The sequence below is a fragment of the Chrysemys picta genome, chromosome 1, assembly GCF_011386835.1.
Source record: "Chrysemys picta bellii isolate R12L10 chromosome 1, ASM1138683v2, whole genome shotgun sequence".
Classification (NCBI taxonomy): Eukaryota; Metazoa; Chordata; order Testudines; family Emydidae; genus Chrysemys; species Chrysemys picta.
Genome location: NC_088791.1, coordinates 310,702,801 through 310,723,452, shown reverse-complemented (window position 1 = coordinate 310,723,452; position 20,652 = coordinate 310,702,801).

Genomic DNA, 20,652 nt, shown 5'->3' with positions numbered 1-20,652 from the left:
ATGGGGTCACCAGTCACATGCCCAACGGCACCCGTCGCCAAGATGCGAATCCCCTCAATCGGGGCGATTCTGTCAATGACCAGCCCGCTCCAACTCCCAGTCCCACTCTAGATCCCGGTACAGGTCAAGCAGTCTGAGGCATAGATCTCCAGTCTACCGATGCAGATCCGCCAAACGCCGAAGATCCCTGGGTCCCGCGGGAGGAACTTATCCCCAATGGACAGGTTGGTGTCGAGGCACAGTGGCCAGCACCGCTGTGAGGAGGGCTGCCCGGCCAGCCGGTCATGGTCACTCTGCAGCATCCGTTCCGCTTATGACTCTGGTGCTGATCAGGAGTCCCTGGTAGCATGATAGGCCCCGGCACCAGTGGTACTTTCGACCTCATCAGCACCACAACCGACCCCGTGGCCGCCGGGCGAATGGCCGGCAGCTTGGTACCCCTGGAATCCATGGAGGTTCACCCAGCCTTCCCAGGCTGCCCAATTGGTGGCAGGGGCCTCAGGCCATCAGCCGCAGCATCCCACTCTCCTCCGAAGGTGGAGGCCGCACAGGGGAAGACCTCCCAGGCCCATGAGGAACTAGGAGAGCAGCCAGTTGGACTATCAGGGGATGACTTCCTCGGCGCTGGCTTCCTCCTCCTCATCGCTGGACAAAGCAATTACGAGTCCCCCTCACCCATTTCTGCAAGATGACACCAAGGCTCATCAGGAGCTTTTTGAAGAGGGTCGCCTCTTACCTGGGGCTCCAGGCAGAGGAACTCGAGGAGCTGTTGGACTCACTGTTTGAGTTCTTTGCTCCATGGTACCCGCTAGAGTGTCTTTACCCCTACACAGCGGGATATCTAAAATAATGAATGCCCTATGGCAAACCCCCTCCTCCCTGCCACCCATGTCAAAAAGGGCTGAGTGCAAATATTTTGGGCCAGCTAAAGGCCATGAGTATCTCTATGCTCACCCAGCCCCAAACTCCCACATAGTTGAGGCCGTTAACCAGAGGGAGAGACAGGGTCAACCCAGGGCTACGCCCGAGAATAACGACACGAAGAGACTGGATCTGTTTGGGCAAAAAACCTTCCAGCCTTCAGTTGAGAGTAGCCAACCACCAAGCCCTCCTTGGCCACTATGACTACACTACGTGGCAGTCTATGGCCAAATTCCAGGTCTTGCTGCCAAAAGGGTCCAGGAAGGAATTCCGGGCGATCCTCGAAGAGGGCACAGCTGCAGTGAGAGTGGCCCTCCAGGCCACCTCGGACACAGGAGACTCTGCAGCTCACACCATGGCCTCAGCCATCTCCATGCGAAGGGTGTCCTGGCTGCTCCTTTAAGGTCTGTCAACTGAAGCTCCGCAATCGATGCAAGACCTCCCCTTCGACGGCCAGGCCCTATTTGCAGAGCAGACGGACAGTAAACTGCCTGGATTCCCACATTACCCTGAAAACTCAGGGCTGTACGTTACCAGTCCAGCCTGTAAGTGGTTCAAGCCACAGCAATCTCAGGGCCAAGAGAATCAAACCCTCCAGGAGCCCCCCTATAAGAAGAGTAGGGGCTACAAGTGCTGCCGAGCCACCCACCTCCTCCCTCTGCCCAGTTGGGCTCAACCTGCAATAAGCGGGGGGGGGCAAGCAAGCGTTTTGAGGGTGTGCTCAAGGGCTTTATCCCGGATCCATCTGTCCCGCTGTTCTCCAACTGCCTTTCTTTTTTCCTCTCCGCATGGACAGCTATAATTTCAGACTGCTGAGTCCTCAATACTGTGGTGGAGGGTTATACCCTACAGTTTACTTACTCCCACTCCCTTTCCCCATCCCTCTTCAGGGACCCTTCTCATGAGTCTCCTCATGCAGGATCATAGAATCATAGAATATCAGGGTTGGAAGGGACCTCAGGAGGTCACCTAGTCCAACCCCCTGCTCAAAGCAGGACCAATCCCCAGACAGATTTTTGCCCCAGATCCCTAAATGGCTCCCTCAAGGATTGAACTCACAACCCTGAGTTTAGCAGGCCAATGCTCAAACCACTGAGCTATCCCTCCCCCTTCCCCCTTGGAGGTAAAAGAGTTGCTACAATTGGGTTTGGTGGAAGAATTTCCTCTCGAGTACAGGAACAAGGGGTTCTGTTCCCGGTACTACTTAATCCCAAGGGCAGTCTGCAGCCCATCCTGGACCTGAGGGACCTCAACAAGTATCTAAAGAAGCTAAAGTTCCTCATGGTCTCCTTGGCTTCTATCATCCCCTCCCTGGATCTGGGAGACTGGTATGCCACCTTTGACTTGAAGGATGCATACTTCCACAAAGCAATCCTTCAAGGTCACAGACGCTTCCTCCGGTTTACGGTGGGGCCCCACCACTACCAGTTTGTGGTCCTCGCGTTTGGCCTGTCGACAGCACCCAGAGTGTTTACCAAGTGCATGTCAATGGTGGCTGCTTACCTTCGGTGTCAGGGTATCCAGATCTACCCATACCTCAATGAGTGGCTAGTCAAAGGCAACTCCAGGTCTCAGGTCCAAGAGGATGTCGCAGTGCTGCAAGCTATGTGCCACTCGTGGGGCCTACTGGTGAATGACAAAAAGTCTACGTTAGTTCCAGTGCAAAGGATAGAGTTCATTGGAGCAGTGCTCGACTCGACCTGCACCAGAGCGTTCCTGCCACTGAAAAAGTTCCAGACGTTGATGGACCTCATCGCGGAAGTCTCCGCATTCCCACTGACTACGGCCAGGGTTTGTCTGCGCCTGCTGGGTCACATGGCAGCATGACATACGTTGTTCACCATGCCAGGCTCTGGATGCAGCCCCTGCAGCAATAGCTGGCAACGGTCTATTCCCAGTCCAGAGATCACCTGGACAAGATTGTTATAATTTTCCTGGATGGTACTCGCCTTGCTGCAACGGTGGACCGATCGCACAACGGTCCTAGAGCGGGTTCCGTTCAACACACACCCCCCCCCCCCATCGAGTTGGTATCAGACTTCAACTGGGGCGTGCACCTCGGCAACCTCTACACCCAGGGTATGTGGTCCCCAGAGGAGATGATGTTACACATAAATGTCAAAGAACTCAGGATCGTCCACTTGGCATGCGGAGTCTTCCTACCTCACCTGTCGGGCAAGGTGGTGAGAGTCCTGACGGACAACACAGTCTCAATGTTCTACATCAATAGGCAAGGGGGAGCACATTCGTTAGCTCGCGATCAAGAGGCACTCTGTCTCTGGGACTTCTGCATCAGCCACGAAATCCATCTGGAAGCTTGTCACCTCCCTGGCATCAAGAACACTCTAGCGGATCACCACAGCACGGACTTCTTTCACCATGAGTGACTCCACCCAGAAGTAGCCTGCATGATCTTCCAGAGGTGGGGAATTCCCCAAGTGGACCTGTTCGCCACCAGGCTAAATAGGAAATGCCACTGGGTTTGTTCATGACAAGGTCTGGGCAAGGACTCCCTCTCCAATGCCTTCCTCCTGTCGTGATCAGGGAGCCTGATGTGCTCGTTCTCTCTGATTCCTCTCATCAGCAGGGTCCTAGCAAAGATCAAGAGAGACAAGGCGCAGGTTATCATGATTGCCCCAGCGTGGCCTTGCCAGCACTGGTTCAGAACACTCATGAACCTGGCAGCGGGCCCCTCCTTGGCCCCTGCCCAAATGACTGGACCTGCTGTCACAGGACCACAGTCGGCTCCTGAACCCCAACCTCATGTCCCTCCACCTCTCTGCATGGATGCTGCGTGCCTGAACCGGAGGAGCGGACCTGCTCAGATGAGGTCCAACAGGTCCTCCTGAGAAGCAGGAAGCCCTCAACCAGACTGACTTACTTGGCCAAGTGGACAAGATTTTCCTGCTGGGTGTCCGAGCGTGGCATCTCTCCCTCACGCTCTTCTGTACAGTCTATCTTAGACTACCTGCTTCATCTGAGGAACTAGGGCCTGGCCCACTCTTCCATTAGAATGCACCTTGCACACATCTCTGCTTTTCACCCACCAATCCAGGGCCAGGCGGTGTTTTCTCATGGCATGACAGTCAGATTCTTGAGAGGCCTGGACAGACTCTTCCCACAGGTACGGACTCCTGTCCTGCAATGGGATCTTAACTTGGGCTTGGTCTACACTAAACCCCCAAATCGAACTAAGGTACGCAACTTCAGCTACGTGAATAACGTAGCTGAAGTCGACGTACCTTAGTTCGAACTTACCGTGGTCCAGACCCGGCAGGCAGGCTCCCCCGTCGACTCCGCGTACTCCTCGCGGCGAGCAGGATTACCGGAGTCGACGGGGAGCACTTCTGAGTTCGATTTATCGCGTCCAGACAAGACGCAATAAATCGAACCCAGAAGTTCGATTGCCTGCCACCGAACCAGCGCGTAAGTATAGACAAGCCCTTGGTCCTCTCTAGGCTCACTGGCCCACCCTTTGAGCCTCTGGGTTCCTGCTCCCTTTCCTACCTATCATGAAAGGTCGCGTTCCTGGTGGCGGTGACATCGGCAAGATGGGTCTCTGAAATTAAAGCCTTGACCTCAGAACCGCCGTACACGGTCTTCTACAAAGATAAGGTTCAGTTGCGTCCCCACCCTGCCTTCCTGCCAAAGGTGGTCTCCACCTTCCATATGAACCAAGCCTTTCCAAAAATGGACTCAACTCTTCATCACTACAGTGGAGAGGATGAAGGGTCACCTGGTGTCCTCTCAGAGGATTTCTAATTGGATCACCTCATGCATAAGGACCTGTTATGACCTGGTGGGGGTCCCGCCACCACTGATTGTTAGAGCCTACTCGACGAGAGCGCAGGTGTCTTTGGTGGCCTTCCTGGCGCAGATCCCTATCCAGGACATCTGTAGAGCCGCAATGTGGTCCTCTGTCCACACATTCACCGCTCATTATGCCATCACTCAGCAGGCCAGGGGTGACTCTGGGTTTGGCAGAGCTGTGTTGCAATCTGCATGTCTGTGAACTTCTGCCCACCTCCAGGGGTACTGCTTTGGAGTCACCTAATATGGAATGGACATGAGCAAGCAATCAAAGAAGAAAAGACCGTTACTTTTCCGTAACTGGTGTTCTTCAAGATGTGTTGCTCATGTTCATTCCACAACCTCCTTCCCCACTGTTGGCATTTCCGTCAAGAAGGAACTGAGGATGGGACGAGCCGGCGGCACCCCTTATACAGTGCCATGCGGACGCCACTCCAGAGGGTGCCAGAGCCAGTCCCCTACGGATACTGCTAAGGGAAAAACTTCTGGCATTGGTGCATGTGGCGAGCGCACACACATAATACGGGAATGGACATGAGCAACACAGCTTGAAGAACACTAGTTACAGAAAAGGTAACTCTCTCTCTCTTTTATAGTGAGCTCAGTCTATTTAGCTCAGAAGAGAGATGGTTAAGGGGAGACTTGCTTCAGTCTATAAGTACCTATGTAGGGAACAAATCTTTAATCATGGTATAACAGGATTGAATGGCTGGAAGTTGAAGCTAGACAAATTCAGACTGGAAATAAGGCACGAACTTTAACAATGAGGATAATTAACCATTGGAACAATATGCCAAGAGCCAAGATTGATTCTCTGACACTGGCAATTTTTAAATCACCATTGGATGTTTTTCTGAAAGATATGCTATATGGGTATTATTCTGGTGAAGTTCTCTGGCCTGTGTTATACGGGAGGTCAGACTAGATGGTCACAGTGGTCCATTCTGGTCTTGGAGTCTGAGACTCTAGAATTTGTTTAAATATAGTTTCTTTACGTTGAATTTAGATGTAATGCCCAGTCCTCTTCTTTGTAGGGGAGTTTAGATAAGTAAAGTAAGTAGATTTCCCTGATATTTGGAATAAAAGCAGATATAGTTTATAGAATACCCTACACATAGCTAGTATTTTTCTTTTCATTCATATATATTCATATATTTGAGGCGGTTATACTTTTTTCATGTCTCTAGACCTCTAGCCTGGATAGAAACTGCAAATAAGATGATTAATTTCAACAGAAGTTTTATATTACCCAGAATATTGCTTACCTAGCTTTTTGGTTTATTTAGCAGTTTTTTAAACACTAATGCAGGTTATATTTGATGTCAATATATTGTGGAAATTTCCCAAACTTTAAACACTTGAAGTAATGGGTTTGACTAAAACTAATAAGTTCTCTAAAGAGAAATACTTTTTTTTCCCAACTAACAAAAAAAATTGCTGTTAATTTGCGCTTGAATTTAATTTTCTTATTAACAAACATGTCTGAGATGAAGAATTTCAGCTGATAACATCATTTAGCTTTATATTATAAGTAGGGCTGTCAAGCGATTAAAAACATTAATTGCGATTAATCGCACTGTTAATAATAGAATACTATTTAAATATTTTAGATGTTTTCTACATTTTAAATATATTGATTTCAATTAGAACATAGAATACAAAGTGTACAGTGCTCATTTTATATTTATTTTTTATTATAACCTAATATAAGTTCTGTAGTGCAACCTCTTTATAATGAAAGTTGAATTTACAAATGGAAAATTATGTACAAAAAATAACTGCATTCAAAAATAAAATAATGTAAAACTTTAGAACCTACAAGCCCCTTCAGTCCTACTTCAGCCAATCACTCAGACAAACAAGTTTGGTTACAATTTGCAGGAGATAATGCTGCTCACATCTTGTTTACAATGTCACCTGAAAGTGAGAACAGGCTTTTGCATGGCACTGTTGTAGCCTGCATTGCAAGATGTTTACATGCCAGATGCGCTAAAGCTTCATATGTCCCTTCATGCTTCAGCCACCGTTCCAGAAGACGTGTCAATGCTGATGACTGGTTCTGCTCGATAACAATACAATGCAGAGCGGACCAACGCATGTTAATTTTCATCAGCTGAGTCAGATACCCCCAGCACAAGGTTGATTTTCTTTTTTGGTGGTTGAGTTCTTAGTTTCTGCATCAGAGTGTTGCTCTTTTAAGACATCTGAAAGCATGGTACACACCTCATCCCTCTCAGATTTTGGAAGACACTTCAGATTCTGAAACTCTGGGTCGAGTGCTGTATCTATCTTTTAAAATTTCACATTAGTACCTCCTTTGCATTTTGTCAAATCTGCTGTGAAAGTGTTTTTAAAACTAACACGTGCTGGGTCATCATCTGAGACTGCTATAATATGAAGTACATGGTAGAATGTGGGTAAAACAGAACAGGAGACATACAATTCTCCTCCAAGGAGTTCAGTCACAAATCTAATTAACACATTTTTTTTTAACGAGCATCATCGGCATGAAAGCATGTCCTCTGGAATGGTGGCCGAAGCTTGAAGGGGCATATGAATATTTAGCATAACTGGCACATAAATAATTGCAACGCCGGCTACAAAAGTGCCATGGAAACGCCTGCTCTCACTTTCAGATGACATTGTAAATAAGAAGCAGTCAGCAGTATCTCCTATAAAAGTAAACAAACTTGTTTGTCTTAGCAATTGGCTAAACAAGAAGTAGGACTGAGTGGACTTGTAGGCGCTAAAATTTTACATTGTTTTGTTTTTGAGTGTAGTTATGTAACAAAAAATCTACATTTGTAAATTACACTTTCATGATAGAGAGACTGCACTACAGTACTTGTATGAGGTGAATTGAAAAATAGTATTTCTTTTGTTTATCATTTTTACAGTGCAAATATTTGTAATAAAAATAATATAAAGTGAGCACTGTACACTTTGTATTCTGTGTTGTAATAGAAATCAATATATTTGAAAATGTAGAAAACCATCCAAAAATACTTAATAAATTTCAATTGCTATTTAACTTCATAGTGGTTTCATTATTGCCCTCTACTTTTAGTAGATATATTGCAATTTACATCAACAAACCAGGATCCTACAGGGGAATATCTTAATAGCTTAACTTGTCTTGACGTTTTATTCAGTTTTTTGGGGGTGAGGGTTTGCACTAGGTCTTTTCTTGCAATTTGAGGAAAACAATAATGTTTTTAAGTGCTTTATGTAACCTCTGATATCCAGTAATATTGAGTTTGGTCAAACTAATTTTAATCTTATCCCTGACAGTCATAAATGATATACAAATATGAGGATCTTATTTTCACTTTTAAAATATTGAGGCTTTAAAGTATTCATTCCAAATTATAAAATTGTTCACTGCTTTTGTCAGACCTTGAAATATAGAAAAATCTTTGTTTAGACACATTTTTGGTTGGGGGAAAAAAATTTAGTCAAAATACTCTGCTATATAATGACCCACTTTTCTAGAAATGACCCAAATTCACCGCGTCGTAAGACTCCAGAAGTCAGTGGAGTAGTGCGTGCTCCCTGGGACCAGGATTTTACCATATCAGTTGTTTCGGCATGTTTCTATCCCTAATGAACATCCTTTTCTGTTGGTTTGTTTGTTTGTTTTCCAGCTGTCCAATACATACCTCAGGCAGATAACCTGATAAATAGCTATGAATTGATCAGTCTTGTTTCCTTATTTTTCAGCCAGGTTTGTGTTATATATTTTTAAAAAATAGCTTTCAGCATGCTGACTAGAACACTTAAGAAATATTATTAATGTATTTTTGAGAGAAATTGTGTTGATTTGGAAGATAAACTAACAAATTGCACCCCCACAAAGTATCTTTCTTTGTAATTTAGAGCTTTGGCATGAGGGATGGGCATTTCAAAGCTGTTTACTTTTCAACAGCTAATCTGGGCCAGTTTGAGCTTATTCCTAAAAGCAAGCAACTTCATGGAGGTTTTGTTTAGTTTAGTCTTATTATTCTAGAAATTATTCTTGCTTTAATGTCATGCTGAAAATGGACCATAAGCTTATAGCACTGATCACCAGTTTAAATATGCTATTTGCACTTTAACCTTGATGGGGGGAGTGGGGGTATACTCTACGGCAAGGTGACAACATTTTCATAGCAGAGACAGTGCTATGTCTGAATGTACCAGACCCGGCAAGGAGCAACTAGTAAGTCACTTTTTAAAGAAACTGTCAGCATGAAGGATGTGGAGGGACCAATCTGTTGTAAGAAGGAAGATTGGACTCCAATATTCTGCCCTTTATTGGTTTCATTTTTGCTCGGTGTGTGATGTAATTATAGATTCACACTCATCATTTGGGAAATGGAAAATCAAATTAACTTACTACTCTAGTGCCAGAGCAATGGCCTATCATGCAGGAGATCAGAGTTCAGGTCATGGTCACTCTCTCTCTTCCTGGATGGGTCTGAGCCACTTAGAGGGGGAACCCATTTAGTTCACAGGGTTGTCGGCACCTACATTCAGTCCTACTCAGCAGGAGGAATAGTCGATCAAATGGGGTTTTTGAGGAGTACAGTGAAAAACTGAAGCGAAATTGTGGGAATATTGAGATACAAGTACAGGGGCTACTTAAGTGCCTTCTATCCTTCATATACAAATGAAGTAACTTGTGTTTTTCTATGATATTTGAACCTTTGGAAATACAACTATACCTTTCCTTCCCTGAGAAGATGCTTAATGGCAAATGTGTATTTGATGTCAGCATTATCTATTTAAATCATGTGGAAGAACACTACCCCCACTTACTTGTTCCAGGTCCCTTGGCAACATGTAAATATGGGTCCCCTGCATCTCACCAGTACTCTTTGACTGCATTGCATAAGCAGTCAATAATTTTCCTGTTCCCTACAACAGATCATACAGAACAGGATTCCCTCTGCCAAGGAGTTAGAAATAGTAGCACTCTGTTCTCTGTGAGCCTGCCTTGCTCACTGTGTTTCTATCTGTATTTTATAGAAGAATAAGTATAAAGCCTAATAGCTAAATTGTGCTCTTCTTACTGGAGAGAGAAATCCCGTGAAAACTACTCTTGTGAAAAGACATGAAGATTTGGCCTTGTATTGTTTCACAAAAAGCCGGTTAAACAGAGCACTGTTATAGCTATGGTATCTAAGTGCTAAGTGTAATATAAAAATCTTAGATAACCAGCACTATAAAGTCAAGTTCCCTCTCACTTTCTCTCCATCTATGTCTCTTACCTATTCAGCTCCCTCTGGGTCCAAGCACAAATTGCAGATATCAGTGAGAATAAAGACTCTATCAGAAACTATTCTGAGTGTGGTTCTACTTGGAAAAATTACGCTCGTAAAAATGTCTCAGTGGAGCTCCATGGGCTTATGTTACTGATTCTTATCAGATCTGCCTAGCTAACCAAAAAAAGATGTTCTCTTTCTCTCCACCCTGGCTTCTCTGAACATTGAGCTATGGTTTTTCCTTCTCATGCATGACCATATAGTTCCATACCATTCAATAGGGTAATTGAGGGCAGGGGACCTGCAGGATCTTTATTTATTATTGATGATCAATACCAAATTCACGGCCATGAAAAATACATCACGTACAATGAAATCTGGTCTCTCCTGTGAAATCTGGTCTTTTGTGTGCTTTTACCCTATACTATACAGATTTCATGGGGCAGACCAGCATTTCTCAAATCGGGGGTCCTGACTCAAAAGAGAGTTGCAGAGGGGTCACAAGGTTATTTTAGGGGGGTCACAATATTGCCACCCTTACTTCTGTGCTGCCTTTAGAACTGGGTGGCTGGAGAGTGGCGGCTATTGGCCAGGCACCTAGCTCTGAAGGCAGCGCCCTGCCAGCAGCAGCACAGAAGTAAGGGTGGCAATACCAGACCAGAACACCTTTACTTCTGTGTTGCTGCCTTCAGAGCTGGGCAGCCAGAGAGAGGTGGCTGCTGACTGAGGGCCCAGTCTAAAGGCAGCAGTGCAGAAGGGTAGCAGTACCATATCATGCCATCCTTCTGTGCTGCTGTTGGTGGCGCTCTGCCTTCAGAGCTCCCCACCAGCAGCTGCTGTTCTCCAGCTGCCCAGCCCTGAAGGTAGCATCGCCACCAGCAGCAGTGCAGAAGTGAGACAGCAGTACCCCAACACCCCTACAATAACTCCTTTTTGGGTCAGGACCCCTACACTTACAACACTGTGAAATTTCAGATTTAAATAGCTGAAATCATGACATTTATGATTTTTAAAATCCTATGACCGGGAAATTGACCAAAATGGACTGTGAATTTGGTAGGGCCCTAATCATGTGTGAGAAGGGAAGAACCCAGATTGATTCTCAGAGCCTCAGGTAAATTTGCAGGGCTGTCAGTTTTGTGTTTTAAATTGACAATGTAAACTGAGCAAATTGTACATAGGATCAAGCAGCCACATGGGAATCACATGATGCAATTTTTAGTCAGTTTTTAGGGGGGAAACAGACTTTTTTTTCCCCAGCTAAGTGGTAGAACCATCTCAGCAACAGCACCACCTTACAGCTGGGCCAGACAGAAACCTGTAGGAGGCTAGTTTAGAAATGAATGAAATAGATTAAGTGATCTAGTATCAAGCCAAGTAATATTGAAGGATAGCTTGATTCAACACAATTTGCCTGACATACCAGCCCCCTGATGCACAAATACACTGCGAGCTAGGGTGATGAAAGGCTGAATAATGGGAAGGAACACACTGTACCCATGTAATATGATATACAAAGGATTATTCTTGTAAACACAACATACATTGATTAAACAAAACAGAACAAGCAAAAGATCCAAAGACCAAAGCAACTCTCTTCTATCAGGATTTCAGTGCTAAGCTCCTCTTTGCACCATTTTTCATTCCAGCCTTGTCACAAACCTTTACTTTGCTAGGTGGTTTATTTAAAGAGCAGCCCTATCTCCAGCAGGGATCCTATGAGGCTGCCTTTGGTTAAAATCACTTCATTTTAATGGTGAGACCTTGGCTCTAGCATACTACTAGTGAAGTCTAGAAGAACCAGGAGGAATTCCCCATTGACCATAAAGAGGTGGCCAGTCAATGAAAAGAAAGGAAAGAGGAGGTTTGATACCAACCCCATTCCTTTTAGTTAGCACCAACGGAGGACATGAAGGTGGAGGAACACCAATGTACCTTACTCCAAAAACTCCCTTTTTAGAGACCCTTTAAAAGGAACTAGTGTGGCTGCTTCTTGCCACAAGTGGAGTGTGGTTCTCATGGCAAGAATGAATATCAGTCCCTTAAAGGCTACTCTTTATACTTCCTCTCCTACTTAATTAGGGATGGAGCATGTGCCCCCTCACAGGCTGGGAAGATGTGAGAAGTAGAATGGAAAGAGCTTGTCCTTGAGCATAATGTGTGGTCATTGCAGTGCTGCCCTGGAGACAAAGTTGCTTTGGCTTATCCTGTTGCGTAAAACTGAAAAAAAAAAATTAGAACAAAGATGCGGTGTGCAGAATAAGCTTTAAAAAGGTAGTAGTAGAGAGAGACCGCTTGGGTGGTGGAAACCCCAAGCAGGATACAGAAACTAATGTAAATAGGTTGAGTGATTTGTTCAAGGAGACGCAGAGCCCACCTCAGAACTGGCGTTCGAAGTCACGGTCCAGCATTCAGACCATATGCCATAGCTATCTCTCTCAAAAAGTTAGTTGAAGAGCTGAAGGAACGTTGTGTGTTTATATTGAGAGTAGACTTAGAGTTTGTCTATACCACACAGCTTTTAGCAACAAGGCTGTATCGACATAGCCTTGTCGCTAAATGTCGGTGTGTAAACGCACTTTGTTGGCACTTTTGCTGACAAAATACTTCCAGCCCTGCAAGCGGCGTTCGCTTTGTCAGCAGGAGAGTGCTCCAGCCGACAAAGCCGCATTCACACTGCCACTTGCCGTGGCAAAACTTTTGTCTTTTTTGCGGGGGAGGGGCTGTGAAAGACAAAAGTTTTGTCGACAACTTGGCAGTGTAGACAAGCCCAAAGTCCAAGCTACTCAGCTCAAGGGTCCATTCTTTCTTGGGACTTACTGTGCCAATAATTGACTATTCCCTTTCAATATGAACAAGCTGGTCACCCTGAGTAGCTAGCAGCTAGAGTCTTCTCAAGAGATGCTTGGAACCTGTGGGTGGAATGAATTTTGTTTTCTGACTTCTGTTTCTTGAAGCTCTTCTAGTATGTTTCAGGAGTTCTTGAATTTACACGTAGGGGTCTTTAAGCATGTGTCCTCACCTCAACACCCCCTTGCACCTGGATTTCAGTGTTGCAGGTGTAACGCTGACAGACCCCGGTTGTCAGCGGATGGGATCGAACTTCTGGAGCTTAGTGCCTGAGCCTCTATCACGTGAGCTAAAAGCCAACTGGCTGTTAGCTAAGGCTGTACAGCAGACTCATTTTTACCTTTCTCTCTAAGTGCTCTTGGTGCTACTAGATGGGACAGAGCACCACACCCAGGAGGTGTGTGGGTTACACAGGGGCTTTATCTCTTTCCCCTCCCCCTCACAGGCCTGCAATGGTCTTTCTCAGTCATCTCCTGATTCCCGCTCTGGGTACTCCATGGCTTGCCCTCCGCTCAGGTCAGATAAAAGTCTAAACCCCTTCCAGGATACACAAACAATTCCAAATACAGATTCAAACAAGTCTTCAAATGTATAGCCCGGCCATCCCTCCCAGGCTTCGCTGTAGTTCCCTTATTGTATCCTGCCTGTTAAGCCCTAGTCCAGGACTTCTCTCCATCAGAAAGACCTGTCTCCTCTGCAGTCTCTCTCCTCAGCTGAGCATCCTTGTCTACTTACTCGACTTAGCTCTGCCTCCTCCAGTTAGTCCCCCCCGATTCAGAGCATGACTAATTGGGTCCGTTTCCTTGCCTCGCAGGTGATGGAGGTTAAGCCCCATCTATACTCCTCTTGCTGCAAACTCCAGGTAGCATTGACAAGACTTCCATATACATGCTGAGGAAAAGTTATACTCATTGCCCATAACATTTAAACCTTGTGACGACCATGTGACACCTAGTGACTTTAATGGGAATCATGTGACTAAGACTTCTTGTGAGCTTTTGAGAACATAGGTCACTAGGGCTAAAGTCTGCATTTGGATGCCCAAGCAAGGCTGCTATTGTTGCAATGGGAGGGGTGTGCATCTAAGGGTAAAGTTCATCTCAGTGCAGAGAGCTAGCATGAAATCTGTCCATTACTTACATCCCACTGAAAATGAAACTTAATGTGTGCCCAGACCTTGTCCTGGCCCTCGGCATAGGGGTTAATGTCTTGGCACAAGAATAAAAAATGTAACCAGAATGTAACGCTGCAGCGTAGAACCTAAAAATGTTTTCAACTTTTATATTGCACCAGAATCTTTTCCTTCCTATATATTTTTTAAAAACATACATTTACAAAATAGCAATTTTAAAGTGTGTGTGTGTGTGTGTGTGTGTGTGTGTGTGTGTGTGTGTGTGTGTGTGTGTGTGTGTAAAATACATAATGTGTTTTAAAACCTCCTCGGGTGTGCTGTGGACTTAAGATCAGAATTTCCTTACTTGAAGAGCAGTATGTGTCTCTGAATAATAGGTGGACAGAAGCCATCCTACATTCAGAGCCTGATGGCTGATTAGCAGCTACTTTTCTTTGTCAGATCTCAACAAGCCTCTGCCACATCAATAATTCTGCTTGAGCAATGATGCTGTCATTTACAATCATGTGCTTTTCCAGTTCACAAGGAAGCATACAAATTGTTGATCCGCTCAGATGACAGGAAGCGAAAAACCACCTAAAATGAAGAGATGCTAATCAACCGACCAGCTGACTCTTCATACCAGCCTCATTGCTGCTACTGCAATGGTGGCCATGAAGAAAATAGTTTTTAACACTTCATGAGTCAAGTGTCATACAAACCTATTTGCAAAGGAACCTGTTCCATCCTGCTTTGAAAAACTGGATAGTCAGATAATAAAAGATTCAGAGCACTTGTGCGGGTGACACCTGGCAACGGATCTAATTGCCTAAGCTGAGATGAGAGAGGGAGGCAGATGTATGTAGCACATATGCCTGATATAGGACACAATCATCTATCTCACTGCATCCCGAATACTTGCTGGGTGGAGTAGACGTGTTCTCAACCCTCTAGGGGTTTGTTGTTGCGCTTTTGCCCTGGGGATTTTGAAGAGTACAACGCTACAAATGTATAGTATAGTGAAATGAAACGAGGTTACTAGGCACCTGATATGATTCACTTCAAGGATTACTTGGTGGAATGTATTCCAAACCACTGGCTGGACTTAATGCCTTTGTTTATTTATACTTATGGGGGTACACCTTTGACCATCAGATCACAGAGCTGTGTATGGCCTTTACTCTGTCTATAATATCCATTTAGTATGAGCTCGGTACATGACCCTAATAGTTTGTGAAGTGTAATTTCATTCTCCAAAATAAAAGAAGAAAATATATTCTGAAAACAAACTTGAAAATCAGTTCTCTGTCTCCTGATACCTTTTCTGGCTAGGAAAGACACCGGTAACAATAGGTTATAATACATTGTGAAGAGCTACTTTAAACAAAATCTCCTTCAGTTATAAAGATCAAGCACTCTCACTCTTTCTCTAGTATCAGAGGGGTAGCCGTGTTAGTCTGAATCTGTAAAAAGCAACAGAGGGTCCTGTGGCACCTTTAAAACCAACAGAAGTATTGGGAGCATAAGCTTTCGTGGGTAAGAACCTCACTTCTTCAGATGCAAGTCCCTCTATTACTCTTTCTCTAGTTAGCCTGTTTTTTCTAAATGGTTTACTAGTATTTATGGAAGCATCTGGGCTCAGATTGTAGTCTACATGGAGTCAGGCTATGAAGGTGTAGGGAAAGAAGAGGTAAGTCTCTTTTGCCTGATAAAAACAATCTACTTTCCAGCTTGCCACTGAAAATGGTGGCAAAGGTGGATGGTAAGCAAAGAACATTTATGCAGAGATTTCTCGCTGTGAAATACCTGATGAACTAAAACCAACACTGCTTCTCTTACAATTGCAGGGTCAAGATCACAGGACATTGATACTTACCATAAGTTACATACTCAGAAGAGGCAAACAAAAATGGATGGATTTTGCTAAAATGTGATGCATATTTTTCACCTTAAAAATAACGCCTACAAGAGACTCGTTTTAACAAAGCCACAAGGGGAGCGAAATTAGGCCTTTACCTCACAGATCTTAGGCTTAATGCTCTGTCATGCAACTATGGTGAGCTTACAACATCAATGATTCAGAATCCAACACTCGTTGGAGTTAGGCTTCCAAAATATTTAAAAAAATAAAAAAAAATCAGCCTCTCAAGCATAATGATGCAATAGCAAAAATTGTCAAAGAATCATTGATGTCTAAACAGGTGTTGCAGAACTAGTTGATGAAAATGGCAGGGATGAAATAGGAGCTAAGAGAAATACTAGAACAAAAGGTAATTAAGGAGAAAAGCAAATCATTGGACAGTAAATGGTCTTGAACCAAATCTATTCCTGGTGTGACTCCATTTCATGTAGTCAGAGGAGTATCCTAATGATCCTTTGAGACTGTTTCAAATCCGGGAGTATGCGAGACTGGAGTTTCCAGCTGCTCAAGTTCCATTGTTGATGTCTAAATGGGAGGTGAGCAGGCCAGGATCACATCGGGCCCAGCAGAGAGGCTGGCCCCTCATCCATGGTTAAGACAGAAATAGATGGAAAGACAAGTGACCAATGGGATGGGAGGTCAGGAGGGTTGGAGCCCCCCCTCCTTGTTCCTCTACCATGGCAAGTCTGTTGTGCGGGATGGCTCAGAGCTGTATTTAGTCACTCTTGCTGAATGTGCATGTGAGAGGACTTGGAAAAGTGAGTCACTTTGGCTGCCATGGCACCAGGCACACAGATGATACATAGCCCTACATCTCATGTCACTGGACACTGATAGAAAGGTATCCTTGTGTTTCCAGCATCCAGACGAGACAGCAGTGTGGATGAGAGAGTGTTGGCTGAAGCCACACCTGAACACATACTGAGATGATGCTGCTGGACTTAGGGAGCCATGTACAGGACATGGTGTGTGTACTTTTTCTCCTCTCCTAGAAGGCATTGTCCACCTCTTCTTAATTAGAATCACAATGTATCTTGGCACCGTTATTCATGCCCCTGTTACTTCCACACTGCTTTGCACTGCAGTGTGCTCTGCTCCAAGTTACCTGGGAAGACCAATGTGCAGAATTCAATGGCCTGCTCGCTTAGTGGTGTTCCATCTACACAGAACACATTACACCTGGACAGGCTACTAATTTGTTCCTAGGTGCAATTCAAGGTGTTTATTTGGTTCAATGAAGCCTTGTACAGTTTGGGTCCCACCTATCTTAGAGATCCTCTCTCTCTATGAAACACCCAGGCAGTTGAGTTCATCTCGGATACTCTGGCTAATTGGCCCAAGATTTGAACTACAGAAGACTGGATACAGGGCATCCTCAATGGGATGAGGGGATGGAAAGGGGATGAGGCAGTCCTAGACTCTGGAATTTGCATCCCCTGCTGCCCCAGCAAAGCTGGACCGTACAGCCATCCAGGGCACATTAGACCGGGGGTTCTCAAACTGCGGGTCGGGACCCCTGGGGATTGTGAGCCCTCAGGGGTTTGTTAGATTATTACATGGGGGGCTCGCAAGCTGTCAGCCTCCACCCTAAACCCCGCTTTGCCTCCAGCATTTATAATAGTGTTAAATATATAAAAAAGTGTTTTTAATTTATAAGGGGGGGTCGCACTCAGAGACTTGCTATGTGAAAGGGGTCACCAGTAAAAAAGTTTGAGAACCATTGCATTAGATGTTATGTAGTCACATCAGGTATTGCTGGAGTGAGTGGAGTGAATGAGGGGAGCTGCCTCTGTGGCTGGGAAGTTCTATTTTAAGTTGATTTTTGTCAGTCTGCCTACTTCTATTGTAAGATGTTAATGAGTGTTTGTGTCCTCAGAGGTTAACAAGGTCATAGAAACAACAAATACTATGAGAATAATCAATACACGTTAAAGTTCTCATCTTGGTTTTCATTTCTCTTTTTTCTCTCTCTCCCTTTTAATTATTTTTGTTTTGCTTGTACTATCCTCAGTCCTCTGCCCTGGTGTGTATCTGGGCTGGACATTGTGTGCGGATGCCAGACTCTTGCCTCCCAAAACAAGTCCTCTACTCTCAGCTCACCCCTCGTCAGAGATCTCGTGGTATCAGAGGAAATGCTACAAAAACACACTAAAAACGTATCTCAAGAAAACTGATGTGGACATCACAAGCTGGGTGGAGCAAGCCACCAACCAACCCCAATGGCACCACATCCTCCATCAGGCAGTGGGCCAAGAAGTGCCTTGCTCTTGAAGCTGAAAAGAGAGAGAGAAGGAAGGAAAAAGAAAGAACTTTCTCCCAGCAGGCAGATGGCCCACCAGGAAACGTCTGTACCTACTGCAGGTGGATCAGTGGTTCCAGGATCAGACTCCTGAGTCATCTCAGGACCAATATGTAAATCCGTGGTAGAGATCATCCTCGAATCGAGGGATTGCCAGTGATGATTTGCTGTCATTGCCCCAGCTATTGGATCAGTCAAATCCTACTGAGGAAAATAGAGAGAAGCATAAACTGTGGCAAGTCAAGTGTAAAAGTATATTTAGACAGGCCAAAAAAGAATTTGAAGAGCACCTAACAAAAGACACACAAACTACCAGCAAACATTTTTTTAATGTACATCAGAAGCAGGAACCTTGCCAATCAATCAGTGGGGCCACTGGCTGATTGAGATGCTTAAGGAGCACTCAAGGAAGACAAGGTTATGCAGAGAAGCTAAATGAATTCTTTGCATGTGTGTACATTGCAGAGGATGTGAGGGAGATTCCAACACCCGAGTCATTCTTTTTAGGTGACAAATCAGAGGAACTGTCCCAGATTAAGGTGTCAATAGAGGAAGTTTTGGAATAAATTGATAAACAGTCAAAAGTCCCCAGGACCAGATGGTATTCACCCAAGAGTTCTGAAAGAACTTGAATATGAAATTGCAGAACTAATAACTGTGGTATGTAACCTACAGCTTAAATAAGCCTCTGTACCAGATGACTGGTGGATAGCTAATGTGACAGCAATTATTTTAAAAGGCTGCAGAGGCGATCCTGGCACTTACAGATCAGTAAACTAAACTCAGTACCAGACAAATTGAACTATAGTAAATAATAAAATTCCACACAGATGAACATGATATGTTGGTGAAGAGTCAACACAGTGTTTGTAAAGGTGAAATCATGCCTCACCAATCTACTAGAGTTCTTTGAGGGGTTCAACAAATGTGCACAAGGGTGATCCAGTGGATATAGTGTACATGGATTTTCAGAAAGCTTTTGACAAGGTTCCTCACCATAGGCTCTTAAGCAAAGTAAGGAGTCATGGGATAAGAAGGAAGGTCCTCTCATGGATCAGTAACTGGTTAAAAGACCAGAAACAAAGGTAGGAATAAATGGTCAGTTTTCAGAATGGAGAGAGGTAAATAGCAGGACTCCCCCAAGAATCTGCACTAGGACCAATTCTCTTCAACATATTCATAAATTATCTGGAAAAGGGGGTAAACAGTGAGGTGGCAAAGTTTGGAGCTGATACAAAATTTCTCAAGATAAGTCTAAAGCAGATTTTGAAAAGTTACACAGGAATCTCACAAAACTGGGTGACTGGGCAACAAAATGGCAGATGAAATTTAACGTTGATAAATGCAAAGTAATGCACATTGGAAAACATAATCCCAAGTATTCATACAAAACACAGAGGCCAAGCAAGCCAGAGCCCCTTCTCCCCCTGCCATGCTTCCGGCTCGCTCACCCAGTGTCCCTGGCAGCTGGGGCCTGGCGGGAAGTAGGCAGGATGGGGCGGGCCACCGCCCCAGCCAGGCTCGCTCTCAGGCAACTGCTGCATTGCACAGAGCAGTGACCTGGAGCAGCCAGTGTGAGAAGTGGCTGGTCCGGCCCCTTCCACTCCCCACCCGTGCCGGGCTGCCAGGGACAGGGGCTGAGTGGGCCAAGGAGCGGATGCAGCTGGAGAAGGAAGCCCCTCTCTCTCCCACCCTGGCAGGCCAGGCATTTGAGCCTACATGCCCTCCCTATGCATCACCTATGGGACATGCTTGACCTGGTGGACTCCTGCAGAGTCCCATATCGCCAGGAACTGGAACCTGTAGGCAAACTCCACATGCTTAGTGTAATATCCTGGGGAGTTCCCTGCTGATTCTTAAGCAAGACTTTGGGGCATCCATAGAAGAGACTGCCCCACTGAGCCCAGTGTGTGCTAGGACAGGACGCAGGGGAGGGCAAGCAGCCTGCATGTGCTGTGCAGATACAGTCAGTAAAGCTCATTCTTATGCACTTCACTACTGGGGCTCAGTTTTGATTTGATTCACCAGTAATCTGGGACAAACATGCAAGTTCCCTTGTTCCCGAGCCACAACTGCTCCAAATGGTCCATGCAAAGGGAAATTAAGCTGTAGCATTCAGGAATGTGAATTTTCCTGTAAAATTTGGAAACAACTAAAACATCAGCTCACCTTCCCCTCTCACAGTTACCTTCTTTCCCCAACAGTAAACATAGAAAGCATATTTTGCATGAGAGAAGGACCCCTAGTGCCATGATACATTTTAGCTCCGTTCAAAGTACAAGTTGGCCATGTAATGTTGCGTTGCATGAAAAAGAATCTGCTATGCAAAAATGTATCTGAAAACCTGTTTTGGGCTTTCAACTTTGAAAACTCACATAGAGAATCTCATGACTAATAAATCTTTTAGACAATTGCACTCCAGAGATGGTTGCTGTACTGCTGTGCAGTGTTTTCTAGCTGTAAGAAAGCAGCTTGGATATCCAAACACTTGATATAT